Source organism: Salvia splendens, chromosome 4 (genome assembly GCF_004379255.2).
Source record: "Salvia splendens isolate huo1 chromosome 4, SspV2, whole genome shotgun sequence".
Taxonomy (NCBI): Eukaryota; Viridiplantae; Streptophyta; class Magnoliopsida; order Lamiales; family Lamiaceae; genus Salvia; species Salvia splendens.
The window spans coordinates 12,680,634-12,693,113 of NC_056035.1; the positions used below are offsets into that span (position 1 = coordinate 12,680,634).

At 43.5% G+C, this 12,480-nt stretch overlaps 1 pseudogene; it reads right to left on the minus strand.

Moving 5' to 3' along the window:
* Positions 1 to 7,402: 7,402 nt before the first annotated feature.
* LOC121800677 lies at positions 7,403 to 8,013 on the minus strand (annotated as a pseudogene).
* Between the last annotated feature and the right edge of the window lie 4,467 nt (positions 8,014 to 12,480).

The following is a 12,480-nucleotide window of genomic DNA, read 5'->3' on the forward strand; positions in this document are numbered from 1 at the left end:
CTCTTCTCCTCAGGGTCAATTGCCGCCCTCCATTCAGCAAAGATCTTGTACATCTGAGCTCGCGTTTGTTGACCCGCGAAGAAGAGGAGCTCGGCTGTCGACCCGCCAACAGGGGGATGCCGGCTGGACCTCCTGGGAGGCTTGGAGAGCCCGTTCACCCGCCTTTGACCAAACGGGCAAGTGCGGCGAGCAAACGCGGGAGGGGACGAGAACTTCTTTACATCCTCGGGGAGGTCGTGGGAACCACCGCTGTAATCGCCGGTATAGTTCAGGCGCTGCTTCTTCGGCCAGCCAACATCGACACCTGCACGAAACTTCTCGGAGTCCATCAGCACCTCATAGCAGTTCCAGTAGGTGAACTCCTTATAAAGCCCGGGCACGGGGAAGGCTCTCTCCGCTTTCTTCCTGCAGTCGTCCTCAGTTTGGCCACTGGTCTGCATGCGGAGGGCATTGGTGTACAAGCCCGAAAATCGGGAGAACCCTAGCCCTGATTCGGTCCCACCCCTTCCAGCACTCCTCCCCGCTGCATGGCCTCCCCTCCGGGCAAAATGCCTTGTAGGCTGTTGCTATTTTAGCCCACAAGTTGACGATCCTCTGATTGTTCGAGGTGAGAGGATCATCGCAAACACTCACCCACGCCTTGGACAGCGCGACGTTCTCCGCGTCCGTCCACTTCCTCCATGTCGGGTTGTCGTCATCAGCCGGCTGCGACGACTCGCCGACCACCCTCTTGCCCTTCCCCTTCTTCTTCTTTAGCGCGTCTCGACCCCGCCCTACTTCCCCCGTTTGAACGGGGGTGTCCGCATCCCTGAGATCTATCCCCAATTCCTCTAAGGAGAAAGTATCACACCTAGTGAACTGCGTCTCCGATGGGGTCGATGTGTGCGAAGAAGCAGTCACAAAATCAAAACTGGGGCGATAGACGTTGTCCCTCCCCCCAGCGTCCCCTGCATCCCCCGGTACCCCGACATCATCTGCATCCCGGGTGCCCACCTCGGCATCATCTGCATCCCGGGTTGCATCCCTGGTACCCCCTGCCCGCCCGGCATCCCCTGCCATCCCGGCATACTACCCCCGGATACCATCCCGGGCATCATCTGCTACCAAGGGTACATGTTGTAGTACCCGGCCATCGGACCCCATCCACCTCCCATGGGTACTGTGGGAGTTTGAGACCCGCTCGTCCCTGGAGTAGGCTCGTTGTTGTGCTCCATTTCGCGTTGTTGCTCTTGTACAGAAATTAAGATAGAGAGAATACTCGTTAAAACAAGTGGTGCAAATGAAAATGACGTACAAATCGCGTATATATAGTGTTTCGAAAATCAAATAAAAAAAATTCGCTCGCCGATCCGGAACCTGCAATGGCGGCCAGTCGATCGGCGAGCGCATCGGCCAGCGCTCGGGAATCGGCGCGCGCTCGCCGTTTTTCTCGCCGATTTGGCGCTCGCCTGTTGCAATGGTTCGGCGAGCGGACCGGCGAGCGCCAGGGATCAGCTAGCCGGTCCGCTCGCCGCCATTGTGGATGCTCTAAAAGTCACATTTTCACCCTCAAGTGCAAACATGTAGAAAGGGGATAAAATTAAAATATGCAAATGTCACCTCAAATGTGTTACTCCTATTGTTCAACAATATTTAAATTCACCAGAGACCGTGAATATTATAACGTCCAGAGATCTAAAACGTACTACCTTCGTCCCTTCAAAATAGAAACTATTTCCATTTTAGATCGTCTCTTAAAAATAAAAATTTTCTACACCTTTTTGTTTTAGGATGTGGATCGCACAGTCTATTAACACTAACTGCACTATTTTTTCTCTTCATCTCTTGTACTTTACACATTTTTCTTTTCATCTCTCTTACTTTATCAATTGTGAATTAAAACTCATGTCATTTAAAAAAAATTACACTTTTTAATTTTGAGTGACCTACATGTTTAGTCCCTAGCTTTTTCGGATCTATCACTATAGAACTGTAGCAAAAAATAGTATTGTTAACCCCTAGCATTTTACTTATTCACGAATGATGTCATTTTTCACATTTTTCACTTATTTGGACCAAAACACTCTTCGGGGCATTTTTGTACTTTCAAACTCCTCATCCTACATCCATTCACGCTGCAGCAGGTGTCAAATCATTTTTTACCTATTCCCCATGCTGCAGCAGGTGTCAAATCATTTTTTACCTATTCCCCATGCTGCAGCAGGTGTCAACTCTCCAAGTATGATGTTTTGTATTCTTCTCTCTTCTCTCTTCTCTCTTCTCTCTTGTCTCCTTTATAAGTCTTTCTTCTCTCTATTTCTTTCGGGATGGGATCACCTGCGGCAGTGGGGAGCACAGCAGGGGCTACTGCCTCTCACATACAAATTTTTTAATAATAAATTTGAATTATTAAAAAAAATTTTAATATAAAATATTTTTTGTGAGGAGCAGCAGTCCCTGCTATGCTCCCCACCACAGCAGGGGATCCCATCCCATTTCTTTCTTCTATCCGCAAGTTTTGAGTTCCGTAAAAATATGGACTGCTTCTTCAATAACGTACTCAACTACAGGTCATGCGAATGGTGGCTAAGGTTTCAAAACAGATATTGTTGGTGTTGAGAAAGAGCGTACATAGTGGCAGGTCCACGGTGTGAAAGTTATGGAATGATTTATTTTGCGTGTGAATATCAATTATCATATTCAAATTTAAGCCAATAGGATCAAATTATTATTATTTCAACTATTCATATTGATCTCTCCGATTGGTCATGCATATTCTTTAAGTGTCATTTACTTTTCATTTTCTGTCTATATAACCTTTAACTAATAAAATAACCATGAATTAGTATGACACCGTTGGATGATAATTAGTGGCTAGGATTGATTGGGTTATTTATTTCGGTTATGAAAGCAGCCGTGATGTGCAGTTAAGGGTGAGAGGTGCACAAGCTTGACTTGCAAGTTGAGGATAGCCGAAGGGAAATGCAAGAGATATACATTAGCTCATCCACAACGCTGTTCATATACCGTTCCTAAACCGTTCCTTAAACTACTATTTGCGGGCCCCACTATACTTTTTTACTCCATTCCTTAACTAAGGAACGGAACCTGCAACCCTCTGTTCCTTAACCGTTCCTTAAATTATTATTCATTCAATTTCATTTTTTTTATTTCCAACTCAATTCAATTAAAAAAACACACTTTAATAAAAAACACACATTTTATTAAAAAACACACAACATTAAAAAAAATTACAACTTAAACTTAAAAAAAAAAACACACAATTAAAATCCTAAAAAAAAAAAAAACATACAATAAAAAACACACAATTAAACGTGGGAAAATAAAAAAACTACTCCGCCGGCGAATCATCCTCCGGAGGCGGTCGAGGTTTAGGGGGAGTCAGAAGGCCAAGTTGTGCTGCCATAGCAACAATTCCGTTCCATCAGGCCGTGAATTGGGCGTACGAGAAGCGGAAAGTGTCCGCCATTGTGGCGGTTATGTACGCCACCATAAGTGTGTCCGAGCCTCCCCGCGAGCCCGATCCCGAGGCCGGCTGGCTTGATTCGCCTCGGCCCTTCCTCGCTCTAGCCGCCTTCGTCCCTTGCGGCCGACGGCGCCCACGGCTGGATTCCCCGTATTCGTCGGGCGTTGGATACCCCGTACCCCCAAACACCTGCGGTTCACCCTCGCTGGCCTCATCGGTGTCACCAGACGAGTAGTTGCCGGTCGTTGTGTGCTTCGTGCGCTTTGAGGTTGAGCCCGAACTCGAGCGGACACCGCCGGCCCACCTTTCCTCGTCCTTGACGAGCTGCCAAATATCAACAAATTTGAATTGTAGACCGGTGTCCTGGTGGAAGGCGCGCAAAGCCGCCCTCAGAATGTCGGCGCCCGAAGCTCCGCTTCGGCCGAGTAGATGCCGCAGAATTTTTTGACCTGTACGTCGACTCGGCGAAAGTGAGCACGGAGCATTGTATATTTCCGCTTCCGGGCCCTTTCGGCTTAGTCTGGTGGTAGACATCACGGACCTTTTCCCAGAAGCACTTGGCGGCTTGTTGATTCCCGACGATGGGATCGTACGAGACGGTGACCCAGGCGTTGTACACCGTCTTTGTTTCTTCGTTGCTATACGGATGCTGGCCCAGATCCTCCGGTTCATCCTCCTGTTCCTCCCCCTCCTCCTCGGCCGCCTCAGACGCAGCCCTGGAGCTTCCACCGCCTCGGCCTCCTCCCTGGGTGGGTGCAACGGGGATATCCTCCTGAATCTGGGACAATCCCTGAGAAGGCCGCGAGGTGGCGGGTCGAGCGTATGCATCCACATCAAAAGTGGGTGGTTGGTACCCACCCGGTGTCGCCGACCCCTGGGTGCCCGGCGTCGACGAACTGGAACCACCAAGTGTGTTGTACATGGTCTCCCGATCGCCGAACGCGTTGAGATCCCACCCACCGGAGCCGCCACCGCCGTAGTTGCCGTCGCCGGACATTTTGTGAAGAGATTGAATATGAAAATTGGAGAGGAAATGAAGTTGATTTAGGAAGAATAGATGTGTAGTTGTGTGTGAAATGAGGATGAATTAGGAGTATTTATAGAACAAGAAAATAAAAATAAAAAATAAAAAATAATAATAAACGGTATAAAAAACGGTAATATTACCGTTAAAAAAATTGTTTTTTTATTAAATTGAATTTTTTTTAAAAAAATAATTATTGCGTCAGCACGTGACGTCGCCCACTCGCGGGCGGGCGAGTGGGCGTCACGCACGACGCGGGGAGAGCCACGTCGCCGAAGCGCGTGGCGGCACGGACCGTGCCGCGGGTCGTGCCGTCGGCACCGGCACGGCTTGGGAACGGCTCCTCGACGACACCATGCACCGCATCGCGTTCCGCTGCGAAGTCGTTCCGGCGGAACGGCCCGCGGAACGCCGGCGGCCCGCGTTGCGGGTGCTCTTAAGGCATAACAATTATTCCATTCGAGAGATACACATTTTGTTCAACAAGAACTGAAAAACATATGCGGTTCATCTTTTGATTATAAGGAGAGAATTAGAGTGAATGTTGTACAGTGCGATTCTTGAGTGATCGTGTATTGTTTGTAAGCCATCGATATCATAGTGAATTCTGTCTTACCCATGGACATAGGTCTTTGAACCAAACTATGTAATTCTCCTTGCATTTATTTTGCTTCAATTCTATTTACATCGTTCATGATTAATAACATTTACAATGCAAACATATTATAATAACTTTAAGTAGACAGGTGCCAGATTGAATATTGGTGCACAAATAATAATATAATACGACGTAGAGAAATTTTTCAATTATGAAATTCCTATCCTTGTCATTTTGGAACCTTTGGTATTTATAAAAATATGGTCTATTTCTTTGAAAATTTGGGTTTCCACATGATTGGCCAATTAAAATGATCCATTAAAGTTTAAAGTTTGGGCTAAAGTGTATTTAATTTATTTTGGAAATAAGTGTAGACACCAATCACCATATAAGATTTTCTATTTGTTGAGGGACTAGAAAATAAAGGGTCTTATATTTGATATATAAGTATAAGCTAGGTTATGGTCCTCACACGTCATAAGAACGATTTGATATCTCAGTATTCGATTCGATATCTCAGTATTCTCTCTGCAGACTTTTGTGAATGTTGAAAAGTAAAATGCGGAAAATAAAATACTATTGCAGAAAGTAAAAAATGAGGAGAACTTTAAAGACTACATTGTGAATGACTTGAATTCTATTCTCTCCATGGTTACACAACTATATATAGACTCTAATTCTAGCTAAACATGGAAAATATATTCTAATTATACTAATATCCTTTTATTTGATTTTCCATAATCTTTAATTGATTTCCTTCAATATTCTTGCCATAATTTCATCAATTGCCTTCTTGTTCTCCAATCAATTCATTTCCTTATTCCAACACTCCCCCTCAAGTTCAGTATCGAGTTTTTCGACCCTTAACTTGCACGATCTTTAGTTTGATAAATAGTTTATACTCGTATTTAAGAGTTCTTCAATTTCTATTGACAGTTTATGCTCGTATCATAGAGCTTCTTCAATTCATCATTGATAGTTTAGGCTCGTATCAAAGAGTTATTGAAAGTTTAGACTCGTTTCAAGGAGCTCTTCATTCATCATTGAAAGTTTAGACTCGTTTCAAGGAGTTCTTCAATTTTTTGTTGACGGTTTTAACTCGTGTCAAGGAGCCAATCTAGACAGTTTTAACTCGTGTCAAGGAGCAAATTTAGACCGTTTTAACTCGTGTCAAGGAGCAATCTAAACAGTTTTAACTCGTGTCCGGGAGCTTGTCTAAACAGTTTTTACTCATATTTAGGAGCTATCTTAGATAGTTTTAGCTCGTATCCCGGAGCCATCTTAGATAGTTTTAACTTATATCTAGGAGCCATTTTAGACAGTTTTGACTCTTGTCGATGAGCTAATTATGACAGTTTTGACTCTTGTCGATGAGCTAATCTGACAGTTTTGACTCTTGTCGAGGAGCTTATCTAGACAGTTTTTGCTCGTATCTAGGAGCCATCTTAGACAGTTTTAACTCATATCTAGGAGCCAATTCAGACCATTCTCGGTCCATTCCAAACTCAAACTATGAGTCCATTATTTTCATTTCTTTTCTTTCTTGAGCCTAATAACTACTAGGCCCAAATTTATTTCTCCTTTTTGAAGACCCTAACAATGATGACGTGAAACCATCAGCCTCCTTTATGTTTCTTCATGGGTCTTTTCTCGGTGACATACTCTCAATCCATGCCACCTCCGGCGAGTAATCGCCAAACTCTGTAGAGCCTCTGCTCCGTATGTCATTATTCTCTGACAATACTTTTGGTCGTCCATCCGAAGTCTGCTCATTTCTCGACGGTGAGAATTCTCCCGTCACTCCTTCAATCCAGTTTCTATTTCTTCAACAGCAGACGTTTTGCGGCCATTGTGCGTTCCCCATCTCTGTGTGGTGACACTATCTTCTCTCATTTAGTTTAAGAATGCCTCATCTTCTCTTATTGGCTTTGGCTTTTTCCGCGGTTGTTCCTTTAACATCATCTTATGGCAATGGGTTTTCAACGTCTTCTCGATGATATCCCATTCCCACCAACTCTTCACAACGGCTGTGTGGCGACACTATCTCTCTCTCCCTCGCCACCCAGACGTTGGCTGCTCTGCCTTCGTCCTCGGAAATTCTCTCCTTAATTCGGAGATTGAATCATTTGGCACGAGGTTGATATCTCCGCTCTGCCAAACACTTCATTATAACGTGAGTTCACAGCCTCTCACGGCTGCCACCTCTTCGGTAGTAGATTCTCTTTTCTCGGTTGCTTCTTCTTCTCCGGACCATTTTTGCCTGAAGCTATCTTCTCTTCTCTGGCATAGGCGCTGCTCCAATCATCTCGAATAATTATTCGGTTGAGGCTAACCTCTCCCCCTCGACCGGATAATTCTTCGGCTGCTTTGTCTTCTTACGCTCCACTGTGGGGAATTCAAAGCCAACATCTTTTCCAGAAAGCTTCCTGTACACCCCAGCAAAAGTTTCCAGCTTATTTTCAGTATCATTCCTCAACTTAGGATCCAAGAACACCTTCATGATCTTTGATCCATCAAGTCTGTATCTGATACGTTTTCTAACAATCTCAGCAGGGTACACACCATCTTCAAGCACAGCTTCGTGGACTGAAGTGAGTTTGCGGGATCGAGGCCTTTGGACAGCAGAGCCCTCCTGGTAGCAACAAAAATGACATCCTTTCCACTGAATTTCTTCTCAAGCTCTCTAACAAGCTTTGGGTGCACCTTGCGGAAAGCTTTCCTCAGTCTGTAGGGAGCATGGATTACAACAACAACATCAATTTTCACTGCAGAGTTGATATAGAGGTCTTTCAATTCACTCTTAATGTCTTGGTTGGTGTTTTCCAAATCAAACAAAGCCTGTGCAACAGACTCCTCAAATTCAGTGGAATCAGCATCCCTGTCTTTGTGAATTTTTTGCAATACGGTAAACATATTGACTTATTGGCGGAGGAAAATCCAAACTTCGGCGCCGCCGGGGGCTGTTCGAAATTCAACCGCGGAGAAATCAACATCGTTGTCTCCGTCCAGCCAAGCGCTACCATCATTTACAGCGCCGCCGCCAGCCATAGAGGCGGTCGCTGCCGCTGCTTGTGACGCCGTTTCCGTCGGGTCTTGCTGTGCCGTCACTTTGTTGGTGAAGAACTTCCTGTTGCTAATCGCCGAAGCCTCCACCTCCTTTGATGTTTTTCTGATAGGGTTTTGGTTTTTTTTTTTTGGGGGGGGGGGGTTAGAGACAGTGATCGATCCATGTGATCGAACCTGCTCTGATACCATGTTGAAAAGTAAAATGCGGAAAATAAAATACTATTGCAGAAAGTAAAAAATGAGGAGAACTTTAAAGACTACATTGTGAATGACTTGAATTCTATTCTCTCCATGGTTACACAACTATATATAGACTCTAATTCTAGCTAAACATGGAAAATATATTCTAATTATACTAATATCCTTTTATTTGATTTTTCATAATCTTTAATTGATTTCCTTCAATATTCTTGCCATAATTTCATCAATTGCCTTCTTGTTCTCCAATCAATTCATTTCCTTATTCCAACAGTGAAGAACGTCTCTGATCGTTTGGAAGATCCATAACTGCTTTAAAGCAATTCAACCACTCAGTTCAATATGGATCAAAGTATGGTTATGCTCTACAGTCTATGTTCCTTCTATATTGTTATTTAATCATCATAAAAAGCTTTTAAGTAATTGTTCATTCAGTTACTCCGAAAAATTCTACACCGCACTATCCTCAATTACTCATTATAGCCTCTTACTTTAAATATTAAAATTATTTATTGATTTAATAGTTAATTTCTATACCCCCAATTTCAAAAATATTATCTTCACCTAAAGAACTCTAAAATAGAAAAGATAGTTCAAATACACACCATTTGCATTTCAACAAAAAAAAAAGCATTGAATAAATACAAGTTAAAGTTGAAACACTTGGCGTCGAACTAGATGGATCCTAGTGAAAGGATTAAATTGGTTTCCTCTTCTCCCCAATCAAACCATTGAAACGTCTTCCTCTTCAACGAATCTGTTGGGTCGTGATGCCTCCGATCTCACACTCACTCAATACGAGAAAATAAAGCACACAACGATGTAATATGGTTCGGTGATAAACCACCTACGTCCACGGAGAAGATGACCGGAATCTTATTGATGAACAACTCTCAAATACAATGAACTCACACGCACAATTCAATCACTCCAAACTAATCGCAAGCTAGAGCAATAATCTCCTAATTGTGTATGTGTATTATGTATTCTCCCTCTGCTTTACAACTGAACACCTATCGAGCTATATATGTGAGATAAAGAAGAAAACAACTTAACTAACTTCATTTCCCAAAGTTAGTTATAACCGCCAATTTCCAACGGCTAGTTCCAGCTCCTAAAAACCGAGCTTCCTCTGCTTCCTTTCTTGATCCCTTCCTTGAGCTTCAACGGCTCTATCACTCGATCAAATCTCCACCTTGCTGTGAAAGCTGAGTTATGCAAGAATGATAGTTTGATGATACAAGAATGATAGTTTGATTATGCAAGAATGATAGTTTGCATGGACACACATTCACAAATCTCCACCTTGTCCTTGCAAAGCTCCATCAATATCTAGATTCCCTTCTCAATCCTTGTTACAAGTCTCAACACTCCACAATCTCAACCAACTTCAAACAATGTTTGAACTTCGAAGTTGACAGAGATTTTGTCAACATATCTGATGCATTCTCCTCAGTAGGAACCTTCACCACATTGATCTTCCCACTTTGAATCTCATCCCTGATAAAGTGTCTCCTCACATCAATATGCTTCGACCTCTCATGAAACATTTGGTGTTTGGCTAGGCAAATCGCAGAATTGCTGTCACAATTTATCTTTACTGCCCCCAGCTTCATTCCCAGATCTTCCAAGATTCCTTGCAACCATTTCCCTTCCTTTGCAGCCTCTGTCAGAGCAATATATTCAGCCTCGATTGTGGATAAAGCAACCACTGGCTGTAGGTTGGATTTCCAACTGACTGTTGTGCCAAATAAGGTGAAAATGTAGCCACTTTGTGATTTTCTGTTATCCAAGTTGGCTGCATAATCCGAATCACAATACCCTTCAAGGACTTCATTCTTTTCAGACCATGCTTCACCACCAAACCTTAAACCAGTCACAACAGATCCCCTCAGATACTTCAAGATCCATTTCAGAGCAGCCCAATGCTCTCTACCCGGATCAGCCATGTATCTACTAGCCACACTTATGGCATGAGCAACATCCGGTCTTGTACATATCATCAAGTACATTACACTTCCTATTATATTTGCATAGGGTATCATGCTCATCTCCTTCCTGATTTCATTTGTCCTTGGCACTTGCTCTCTGCCCAACTTGAAATGGCCCGCTAATGGAGTAGAGACTGATCTTGCATTCATCACCTGATATTTTTTCATCACCTTTTTTATGTATTCAGCTTGAACCAGCCTCAGCTCCTTCTTCTTCCTGTTCCTGACAATATCCATGCCTAGGATTCTCTTTGCCTCTCCAAGATCCTTCATCTCAAACTTTTGCTTGAGCTCTTCTTTTACAATATGCAGTTCACTTGATCCTGCCAGTAGAATGTCATCTACATATAGCAGTAGATAGGCAACTATCAGATCTCCACTTCTCTTGATATATACACAGCTATCAAAGCTAGATCTCTCAAATGCCATCAACTCCATCTGCTTATGGAACTTCTTGTTCCACTGCCGGCTGCTTTGCTTGAGCCCATATAGGCTTTTCTTCAGTAGGCAAACTTTCTTCTCTTCTCCATTCTTCTCAAAACCCTTAGGCTGCATCATATAGATCGTTTCCTCTAGATCCCCATGTAAAAATGCTGTCTTCACATCAAGTTGATGCAGCTCCCAGTTGAAATGGGCAGTCATGGCTAACAAAATCCGAATAGAAGTGTGTTTAACTACTGGAGAAAACACCTCTGTGTAGTCAATGCCTTCCTCCTGTGTGAATCCCCTAGCTACCAACCTTGCTTTGAAACGTATGCTTTCCACTTCCCCCACCTCTACCTTCTTCTTGAATAGCCATTTGCAACTAATCAGCTTTTGAGTCCCTGGATCAGTCACTAAAACCCAAGTCCCATTTTTTTAGTAGGGACTCTATTTCTTCCTCCATAGCCTTGATCCACTTCTGACTTTCTTTGCAACTCATGGCCTCGTCATAGGTTGAGGGTTCTGAGAACATGAGCACCTCTGCCACACACAAGGCAAAGAAACTCATATCATAGTCTGAGAATCTGCTAGGTAGGCCTGCATTTCTTCTGGGATTCCTTCCGGCCCTTTGACTTGCAGCAGCCTGCTGTACTGGTGACTCCTGATCACTTATATTCTGAGTTGGTTGAGAGATGGTTGCTCCACCTTCTTCTTGGTTTTCTGTGGACTCAGAATTCTCATCATCATCTGATTTTTCAGATTCTCTATCAAGCTCAAAATTCTGCATGCTTGCACTGCTGTTGTCATCAGAGACTTCTTTCCTTTTCTTGAATGGCATCTCTTCTTCTTTGAATATCACATCTCTGCTCACAATGATATTCTGACCTACTCCATCTAGGTTCCATAATCTGTACCCCTTTACTCCATCTTGATACCCCAGCAATGCACATTTCTTTGCCCTTGGTTCCAATTTGTTTTGCTTAATATGTGCATAAGCAGCACACCCAAATATCTTCAGAGCAGAATAATCACCAAGGCTTCCATACCATCTCTGATCTGGGGTTTCATTCGATATAGCTGAAGATGGGCACATATTGATCAGATCAGCTGCAGTAGAAACAGCCTCTGCCCAGAATCTCTTTGGCATTCCAGAATAGAATAGCATGCACCTCACCCTTTCTAGCAATGTCCTATTCATTCTTTCTGCCAACCCGTTTTGTTGAGGGTTTCTTGGCACGGTCCTATGCCTTCTTATCCCTTTCACTTTACAGAAACTATCAAACTCAGCAGACAGAAACTCCATGCCATTATCAGTCCTCAGATATTTAAGCACTGAGCCTTTCTCATTCTCATATCTAGCATGCCATTCCCTAAACTTCTCAAAAGCTTGAGACTTCTCCTTCAGAATGTAAATCCACACCTTTCTAGAGTAATCATCTATGATGGAGATGAAATACTTACCTCCACCTATGGATTCGGTTGGGGATGGCCCCCACAGGTCACTGTGGGCATACACAAATGGGGCTGATGAAGTGTGTTTCCCACCAGAAAATGGCAGCTTCTTTGCCTTTCCAAGAATACAAGATTCACATTTCTTTAATCTGTCTGAGGCACCTAACTTCATCACTCCTCGTTTAGCCAGTTCTCTGATGCCTTTCTCACCCACATGTCCAAGCCTAGCATGCCATAGATATAGGTCTTCTGTCTGAGCCAC